Below are 10830 nucleotides of genomic sequence, written 5' to 3'. Positions count from 1 at the left end.
TGTTTTAGATCAATTCACCCTATAACCCGAAAATGTAGAAAAAGCCTCAACTGTTCTAAGGAGGCAGGGTATAGATCTGCTAGGATCAGAAACAAATAATAAGATATTGTCAGCATAAAGCATAAGCTTATGTACTTCTCCCCCCACTACAACTCCAGTCTTTTCTTATTGATCTTAATCATTGTCTTTTCTTATTGATGTAGCTAGTGGTTCCAGAGCAAGACAAAACAACAATGGGGAAAGGGGGCAGCCTTGTCAGGTTCCTCTGCTGAGTGGAAAATACTCTGAAATTAAACCGTTGGTTTGTACTGCTGCTAGAGGTTGTTTATATAGTAATTTTATCCATCTAATAAATGTATTCCCAAAACCATAAACTTCTCAAATTTTAAAAAGGTACTTCCACTCCGCCATGTCGAATGCCTTCTCAGTATCTAATGAGATGGCTGCAGTTGGGGTCTGTTCCTCCATTACTGACCACCAAATGTCAATAAACTGTTGAATATTATCAGAAGAACTTCGACCATTAATGAAGCCTACTTGGTCCACATATATGAGTGATGGTATAACTTTGTTTAAGCGATTAGCGAAGATCTTTGACAAAATTTTTGTATCTAGTTAGATTACAGATATTAGATGGTAGCTTTTACAGTCACTTGCATCTTTATCCTTTTTAAGTAAAAGACTAATGAGAGCTTGCAACATTGTTCGTGGCAGTTGAGTGCCTCCATATAAACTTCTAACATTAATGGAGCAAGTTCTGTAACATTATCTTTAAAAAACTCTGCGACAAAACCGTCCGGTCCAGGAGTAATGCTTTGATAACCTCCATCACTTCCTCCAGAGTTATATTTGAATCAAGAAGTTGCTTTTGCTCACTTGATATTCTAGGGAGGTCTAGCAGTTTCATGGCGGATATTAATCTCCTCATCACTTGAGAAAGATGTGGATTTGTAAAGGTCTATGTAAAATTCTTTAAATGCATTGTTCATATGTAGCAGCCGTAAATACATCTCCCCTGCAAGATCTGATGGCTGGAATAATGGAAGAGCACTCCTTGTGCTTAAAGGAGAAGTCCACTTCCAGAACAACAATTTACAAATAATGTACTCACCCCCTTGTCATCCAAGATGTTCATGTCTTTCTGTCTTCAGTCGTAAAGAAATTGTGTTTTTTGAGGAAAACATTTCAGGATTTTTCTCCATATAATGGACTTCATTGGTGCCCTGATTTTGAACTACCAAAATGTAGTTTAAATGCAGCTTCAAAGGCTCTAAACGATCCCAGCCGAGGAAGAAGGGTCCTCTCTAGTGAAACGATCTGTCATTTTTTTTTTTTTTCAAAAAATAAAAATTTGTATGCTTTAAGCACAAAAGCTCACGTACCACAGGCTCTCGGAAGTGCGTCCATGGGTCGTTCTTAAACGATTTGTTCGTTTTGAACGAATCTTTAATGTGACTCGCAAAGAATGAGTTGTCTCGGGGAGTGATTTGTTCAGTTGTGCATGTGCAACATCCTGTTAGGTTCTGTACTGGACTTAGTTCACCTGTCTTCGGGTTTTTCGAATTGTTCGTTCATCTTATGGGGCTGTCATGTGACGCTGATTTTGCTAAAATGAATGAAATGACTCGAAAAAAGATTCCTTCAGTTTGCTGAATGAGACTTAAAGGTCCAAGTCGGTAAAATGATCCAAACTTCCCATCACTACTACGAATCATGTCTAAGTTCATCGTCTGTGTACTCCAGCTAAAAATGGTAGAGTATGGCGAAAAACTTCAGAATAGTCCGACATCATTGTTCCTTTTTGTTTGTAAACAGCGTTTGACTTACTTGCACTTTCTAAGTCTTTGCACGTTCGCTTTGTAAACACTGGTTCTGCAGTTCTGCCTACATTCGGTGTGACCTTTCGACATGATTCAATAGTATGTAGCGTCGTAAACGCACATGCAAGAACCTGTGCTACACGAGCTTTTGTGCTTAAAAAGTAAACATTTTTATTTTCAGAAAAAAATGACAGATCGTTTCGCTAGATAAGATCCTTCTTTCTCGGCTGGGATCATTTAGAGCCTTTAAAGCTGCATTTAAACTACGTTTTGGAAGTTCAAAACTGAGGGTACAAATGAAGTCCATTATATGAAGAAAAATCCTGAAATGTTTTCCTCAAAACCCATAATTTCTTTACGACTAAAGACAGAAAGACATGAACATCTTGGATGACGAGGGGGTAAGTTAATTATTTGTGAACCGTTATTCTGGAAGTGGACTTTTCCTTTAATACAATTGGCTAGGAGTTGTCCTGCCTTATCTCCTGACTCAAAATAAGTCTTTCTTGATCTAAATAACAAAAACTCAATCTTTTGAGACAGAATGGTATTATATACATATTTAAGTATTTGAGTTAAATTCCTAAGGCCACTAGATGACATATGACGTTTCAAGTTTGTTTCAGCCCTTTTGATATTGCTTTCCAGCTCTAAAAGTTCTTTAAGCTTTTTGTATTGACAAGCAAATTGAATGATGCGTCCTCTAATAACTGCCTTAAGAGCATCCCATGCCACTCCCGCTGAAGTTACAGATGACCAATTTGTTTCTATGTAATAATTAATTTCTGTTTTTAACATTTGTTGAAATGCTGGATTTTGTAAAAGGGATTTATTAAGACACCATCTAAATGTTTTCTTCTTCTCAATATAAGTCAACTCAATATAAGGCCTCATCTGCAAACACACCCAGGCATGGTCTGAAACTAAAATATTGCCTATGTTGCATGTAATAACAGAAGGGATAAGTGATCTTGATAAAAGAACAAAAAAAACTCAATTCTAGAAACAAAAAAAAAAAAAAAAAAAAAAATGTATGTGCATTTGAAAAATATAATACATATAGATATGTAAACATACCTAACGTAAGGCCTGCCTATGCAAAACAGAAAAGAAAGGAAAAAAATTTAAAAAAGGAGGGGGAGGATAACGAAAGAGTGATATCAAAGTTTAATTCATTTTTCCAATGAAAGCCATAGCCTGTCATGGGCATGAGAAAGTCTTGTGACCATCCTTTGCTTCGATCCTCAGTTTAGCAGCGTAAAGAAGAGCGAAGCTCACTTTCTTCAAATAGAGAATTTTCTTGCATTCCTTGAAACGGTCTTGGTTCAGCTGTGTAGATCTGGCAAAATCCGGGAGATCATGATGTTGTTTTCCCAGCTCAGATTGTCTTTAATCCTTGCGGCACGTAAAACGAAGTTCCTATTGGCAGAGCGAAAAAATCTTGCCAGTATCGGCCTGGTCTGTCTGTCAAGTTGGGACGTTGACTGCAGTGTTCGAATTGTGTCAAAGTTCTTGGGGGAACCCCCCAAGAATATATTTTTGGGTGTTATGGGTGGTCCTTTAATGCTTACAGGAGGTCCGGGAGCCTCCCCTCAATTTGAACACTGGTTAACTGGGAGATCTATGTGCACACTCTAACTCGAGTTGCAGGCCCGACGAATCAGTCAAATTCGGGATAAGGCCGTCTAGAAACCTCACCATATCCTGGCCTTCTTTGCCTTGAGGTATTCCAACGACATGGATATTATTGCGTCTGCTCCGGTTTTCCATGTCTTCCACTTTATCCCATAACTTGTCCAGCTCGACTTTGGTAGCAGGTGGATTAGCTGTTAGCTCTTTCTCGGCCCCCTCCAAAAACTTTGTCAGAATTGTGTAAATGTTGGCAACTTTTTTAAAATTTATCTCATTCAAGTATCACTTAAATGTTCAAATAATTACAGTTTTCACCAGTTCAAAAAAAATTAACAGGACAATTGTAGCAAACTGAAGCGGAGCTCACTATTAAGCTGCCTCCTCTCACATCACATCACATGACTCCTTCACATTCATGGTTTTAAAACATTTCTTTTTTTTTTTATTTAATGTGAAGAATAAAATACAGTTTGCTGCCAAAGATGAAACCAAGAAACCTGGACTGTTTTACAACTTTACTGGGGTCTCCATCCATAAACAACTCTGGTTCATTCTAGGGAAGTGCTGATCTGATTCTCATACTGGGTATTGGCTCAGATACTGCCGTTGTTCGCTGGATCAGGTATCGGTCAGACGGGGCCTATCCAAATTCAATATTGTGCATATGCTATTCTGTGTTACTCTTAAGGCACAAAAACATTGTAAAGCACAATAAAGTTTTCATGCACTATATTCCAAATGTTCTCAAGCCATATGATAGCTTAATGTGGGGTACAGATGAATATTTAAGTCATTGAATTCAAGTTCCTTTCTCTGCTGTGGCTGTCTGTCATCATTCAGCATTTAAACCCTGGACGTGTTCGGTTACTACAGTCAAGACGATGAAACTCTCTCCAAGATCATTCAGTATTCCCATTAGTACTGTTATTAATCGACTCCCTGCTGCTTCAAGTGCATCATTCTGTGCCCCAGATATACATACTGTAAGTGCTTTGTTGCACTGTATTTGTTTTGTCCTATCCATTATATGTTGTTGCCTTATTAACAAATGCACTGTACATTTAAAAGAAATGTCTTTTAATTCTGTAGCATATATTTACATAGAAATATACTGTTTTTAATGAATGGATTTTTTGGATCTTACCACAGTTTTTCCAGTTTACAGTGAGGATTCAGTAGTACATCAGAAAGCAGCTTCACTGAATCTCCTAGTTTATTCCTAGACAGATCCAGTTGTCTCAGGTGTGAGGGGTTTGATCTCAGAGCTGAAATCAGAGCAGCAAAACCTTCATCTGTGATGCCACAATCAATCAACCTGTAGAGAACAATGACACACTCTTCACTCTCTCAGATCAGATCAGATCAGTTTAGCTGTGAATCTATTATTAAAGATAAAGTACAAACTTAAAGCACAAATCAATGTTTGATGGATCATTGGACTGAGGTCTAAAATGTCAGAGAACACAAAACTGTTTACAGGTTTCTCCTTCATCACAAAGGATAGTAAAATCTGAGATCACCTGCATTGAGAGATATTGTTTGTATATTGCAGTCCAATAAAAAACATTACATAATGACATCCATCAATTTTCCAATTTGCTTTATCTTCTGCAGGTTTGTGGGGGGCTGGAGTCTATCCCAGTGTCTCGGGTCACAGGTGAGGGACTCCCTGAACGGATGACCAGTCCATCACAGGACTCACAAACAGACACACACAAACATTCACACCTGTGGGACATTTATAGTGTTTAATTCACCTGCTGCATGTTTTTGGATTGTAGAGGAAACCCTCATAAGTCTAAGAAAGGCCTCCTGGCTCGGGAACTCAAAGCGGGGACTTTTTGCTGTGACACAACAGCGCTACCCACTGAGCCACCCTGCCGCCCCATGTAATAACACATTCATTGTTTATGATTATATTTATTATAGTAAATGCAGCTTTATTGTGACCCTACTTGTGGCTTTCACTAAAGTCCACTCCTACACCTACTCCTAACCCTAACCATGTTTAACCTGTGAAGCTCCATGAAGAGAGTCACGGTTTTGAGAATGGAGAAAATATGAGCTGCACATGACTGATCTGTCGGCCTGCCTGATCAATTAGAAGGACTATTAAATAAACATTAGGCACTTTATTCCCACTATTAAATACCTGTCAGACACTTTAGTTCCATTGTTTGAACATTTAACTTTTGTTTAACCCTTGTACGTCAATTTAAAAAAGTTACATATAGGTTCATAGTGGACAAAAATGTCCATGTCAAAAAACTCTCATAAAAATTTGAAGCCTGTGAGTACAAACTTAAGTTTAAGTTTGAAACCAAAAAAAAAAGTTATAGAGGTCTAAGCTGACAATGAAAATGATTTATGAGATTTTTTTAATATATATAAAATATATATTTTATAAAACAATTTGAACAATTTGAAAAAAACTGATAGAAAATCTAAAAAAGTTGTGTTCCAAATTTGAGGTTGATATCTTAAAAAATTAACTTTTAGTAAGATTTTGTTTGGGTGGAGTATCAAACTTTTCTCATTAGATTCCAGAAAAGCTCCACTGGCATACACAGTGGTGGGATTTGTGATTCGCAGTATTTCTCTCTCTCAAACATTACATGTGCGCACACACAAACACACAAACATTTTATTTATGACACACACACAAACCACACTCTGACATCCATACCAACACACCCACACAATTTATCCAACTGACTCTATAATATGCAGAAGCAGAAAACAGGAATAAAGCGAGTATTTGCTTTATTTGCCAAACTTGAAAAAAATGGCACTATCTAGTAAAAAACAAATAGTAAAATATTAAAATTTTAAAGCCTTGACAACAGAATGTAAGCCTATTAACAAATATTGCATAATTTTATAGTTAAATGGCCCTGGGATTAGAAATTGCTGTTTTAATGGGTACTTAGTGCAAAATAGATTTATTAATGGAAATGAGGGTGAAATATTTAAATACCAATAAAAAAAAAAACACCTGTGCCAAAATTTATGCAGTTGGCATCAACACAGGCAAAATGATGATAAAAAAAAAAAAAAAAAAAAAAAACTGAAAAAGTAGAAAATAGTTCAAATAAACATCTCTGAGCTTGTACTCGAGTTGGTGTCCAAAGCTAAACCCACTGTCCTTACTCTCCCACTTACAGTATGTGACTGTTTTCGTTTGTCATTTTCTGATGGATGTGCACTATGTGTAAACAGATTATCCAATGTACAAGAAACAAAGCTGGCCACACAATTATTTCTTTAACTTTCTGTAAATCTTAATTGACAATCAGAAAAAAGTATTCCTTTTGCAAACAATATCTACTTTTTCCATTTTGACATTTGTCATTGTGTTTTCTGACTTGATTTGTGTTTAGATTTGCCGTTGTGTTTAAATTGTTTTTTTATTTTTTTTTTTTTTAGGATTTGTAATGTTTTCAAAATTGTGATTTATTTTGCACTTCACATACAGTATACTTTACAGTGAGTCTTATATGATCTTACCCCAGTTTCTCCAGTTTACAGTGAGGATTCTGTAGTACATCAGAAAGCAGCTTCACTGAATCTCCTAGTTTGCACTGTATTTGTTTTGACAGATCCAGTTCTCAAATCAGGCGTGATGGGGTTTGATCTCAGAGCTGAATACCAGAGCAGCACAACCTTCATCTGTGACACCACAATCACTCAACCTGTAGAGAACAATGAGTTCACAGGTGTGAGGGGTTTGATCTCTCAGAACAGATAAAACCTTACAAACTTAAAGCACAAATCAATATGTTCTCAGATCAGATAAAGTACAAACTTAAAGCACAAATCAATATGTTTAATGGATCATTGGACTGAGGTCCAAAATAATCACAGAACAACTCAAGTCTTATTTAAGCAGGATAAATAATATTTTTATATGCACTACTTCTCTGTTTTATGCAAAATCTGTCATAATTGATGAGACTATTCACTACATAGCATGTGTGAGTCATATATGATCTTACCACAGTTTCTTCAGTTTACAGTGAGGATTCTGTAGTACATCAGAAAGCAGCTTCACTGAATCTCCTAGTTTATTCAATGCCAGATTCAGTTGTCTCAGGTGTGAGGAGTTTGATCTCAGAGTGGAAGACAGAGCAGCAAAACCTTCATCTGTGACGCCACAATCTCTCAACCTGTAGAGAGATTTAAAAAAAAAAAAAAAAAAAAAAACACATGTGAACAAATAATCATAATTAATGACTAAGATGTAAATTTCAGTTGTTGTCTTCAAAAGTGTGTGTTCGAGTATGTTGATGTTTTTCCCCAAAAACTGACACATCAGATTTCAGGAGATTTGAGCTGTTGTATATATGAGCTGCTTCTTTATATATTATATATTGGTTGCTTCCAATTTCTGCTTGGTCTTTTATACCAGTGAAGTGATCGTTCTCATTGATACTTACTGAACTGATCTGGATTCTTTAATCACAGGCAGCAACTTCTGAAGAACTTTCATATTTTCAGGATTATTCTTTTCTTTAACAAATTTATCAAGACAAAACTCATTCAGTTCCTCTTCTGATGTCAACAACACAAAAACTACAGCTGACCACTGAGATGAAGAGAGTTTGACTTCACTTAAATTTCCAGATGTCAGATACTGTTGTATTTCCTCCACTAGTGAACGATCACCCAGTTCATTCAGACAGTGGAACAGATTGATGGATTTCTCTGGAAAGTCAATGGTCCTGATCTTCTCCTTGATGAACTTAACAGTTTTCTCATTGCTGCCAGATCTGCTTCTTTTCAGCGTCATTATTCGTTGTAGGAGAATCTGATGAGTCTCCACTGACAAACCCAGAAGGAACCGCAGGAAAAGATCCAGATGTCCATTTTTACTTTGTAGAGCCTCATCCACAGCTCTCTGATGCAGATCAGATAATGAAACATGTTCTGATGAATCGAGCTGAAACTCTTCCTTAGACTGTAAACTCTGTTTGGTGATATGGTCAAACACATTTCTGTTGTTGTTTGTCCAGGAGAGGTGCACATATAGAGCTGCTAGATGTTCCTGAATGCTCAGATGAACAAAGCAGAAGACTTTCCCCTGATACAAGCCAAACTCCTCTCTGAAGATCTGAGTGCACAATCCTGAGTACACTGATGCTTCTGTCACATCAATGCCACACTCTCTCAGGTCTTCCTCATAGAAGATCAGGTTGCCTTTCACAAGTTGCTGAAAAGACACTTTCCCCAGTTTGAGGATCATGTCTTCATCCGTCACCTTCTTCTCATAGTCCTTCTCACGTTTGATGTTGGTCTGAAGGATCAGGAAGTGTGTGTACATTTGAGTGAGAGTCTTGGGAATCTTTCCTTTCCATATTTTTTTCAACATCTTCTCTAGAACAGCGGCTGAGATCCAGCAGAACACTGGGATGTGGCACATGATGTAGAGGCTGCTTGATGACTTCAGGTGTGAGATGATCCTGTTGGCCAGACTCTGATCACTGATTCTCTTCCTGAAGTATTCCTCCTTCTGTGGCTCATTGAAGCCTCGTACCTCTGTCACTCGATGGACACACTCAGAGGGGATGAGATCAGCTGCTGCTGGTCTGGAGGTGATCCAGATGAGCAGATGGAAGCAGATTCCCCACAATGAGGTTCATCAGCAGCACGTCTACTGAGGCTGATTCAGATATATTACACAGTTTCACTATACTCTCAAAGTCCAGAGACAGACGACACTCATCCAGACCATCAAAGATGAACAACACTTTATATTCATCACTGGATATTTCCATTTCTTTAGTTTCTGGGAAAAAGACATGAAGAAGATCTGAAAGACTGAGTGTTTTGTCCTTCATCAGGTTGATTTCTCTAAAAGGAAGTGGAAATATGAGCTGGACGTCCTGATTCTCTTTCCCTTCAGCCCAGTCCAGGATGAACTTCTGCACAGAGACTGTTTTTCCAATGCCAGCGACTCCCTTTGTCAGCACAGTTCTGATGGCTTTGTCTTGTCCAGGTAAAGGTCTAAAGATGTCATTGCATTTGATGGCTGTGTCCTCTGTTGCTGCTCTCCTGGATTGTGTCTCAATCTGTCTCACCTCATGCTCATTACTGATCTCTCCACTCTCACTCTCTGTGATGTAGAGCTCTGTGTAGATCTCATTCAGGAGTGTTGGGTTTCCCTGCGTCACTGTTCCCTCATACAGACGCCCAAACTTCTTCTTCAGATTTGATCTAAATGTATTGAAGATTTTATGCCTGGAAAATTAAAATACCGCATTATTACATGAGTGTCATGAATCTGGTCGGTGACCTTTGGTCCGCTCACCACCAGATTTCGCTACACAGACTGTTGCATTGCACCCCAGACTACTACTCCCATCACCCATGACGCTGATTACGTTGACACCTGTGGCCAATCAGGCGCCCTATATAAGCCCCGGACTTTCCCCATGCTACTCACGGAGTATTGCGATTATCGTTGTGGTTATTTGCATTGTAGTTCCCTAGTTCCAGAGTTCCCTAGTTCCCTGTTTTTAGCTTTCTCGCCTGGCCATTTCGTCCCGTCTGTCTCGCCGCCTGCCTCGCCGCCTGCCTTCTGAACTCTCGCTCATTTCACGGTTTATTCCCTCGTCTTGCCCTTAACGGATTACGTTCGCCACGGATCGACCCACGCCTGCTACACATACTATCCCCACGCCTCGCCTTTGTTACACCTGTTTGCTGTTGTGCTGACCCTGCCTGTTTTCACTATGTCTCTGTCTCGTCCATTGAATAAAAGTTTGCATTTGGATCCGCTCGCCTCTCGCTCAACATTACAGAATACTCTGTCACACAAGGACCCAGCAGCTTAAAACCCGGACATGACACAGGTATGGACACAACAAGGATTCTATTCAGATTAAAACAAGGACCACGATCTCTAGAGCAATACATCTGTGAATTTTTGGCTATCGCAAACCATTCCACTCTCCCGGACTTTAAGTGAAGTATTTTGTGATGGTGTAAATCAGCCTTTAAGGGCAAGGCTGAGACGTGAGGGGTCGCGTTCATCACTAGCCGGACTATGGATTATGCTTTGTTGTGTGTGGGCTCATCGTTTACCATGGGTGTCACGGAGGAGCAACGCGACATCACGGTAATGCCCGCCGTGCAACCCGCTCGTCAAATGGCTACGGTGCCTGTTCACAAAATGGCACGCTCAAAATGGCAGCGAAAACAAGGCACCGTCATGTCACTGCTGCCATATCTGAGTCAAGTCGCAGCTGTGTTTCCCGAGTCAAGTCAAGTTTCCAAGTCAAGTTACAGCTGTGTTTCCTGAGTCAAGTCAAGTTGCAGCTGTGTTTCCCCAAGTCCAGTCAAGTTGCAGCTGTGTTTCCCGAGTCCAGTCAAGTTGCAG

The 10830-nt window shown here is 39.0% G+C and overlaps 1 pseudogene; it reads right to left on the bottom strand.

Annotated features, from left to right (window-relative positions):
- Positions 1-4592: 4592 nt before the first annotated feature.
- On the bottom strand, positions 4593-10045 carry LOC127175671 (NLR family CARD domain-containing protein 3-like; annotated as a pseudogene).
- Between the last annotated feature and the right edge of the window lie 785 nt (positions 10046-10830).

This window comes from Labeo rohita, chromosome 13, assembly GCF_022985175.1.
Source record: "Labeo rohita strain BAU-BD-2019 chromosome 13, IGBB_LRoh.1.0, whole genome shotgun sequence".
Classification (NCBI taxonomy): Eukaryota; Metazoa; Chordata; class Actinopteri; order Cypriniformes; family Cyprinidae; genus Labeo; species Labeo rohita.
Note: the sequence above shows the minus strand (reverse complement) of the source record. Positions and strands in the feature narration are given on the sequence as shown.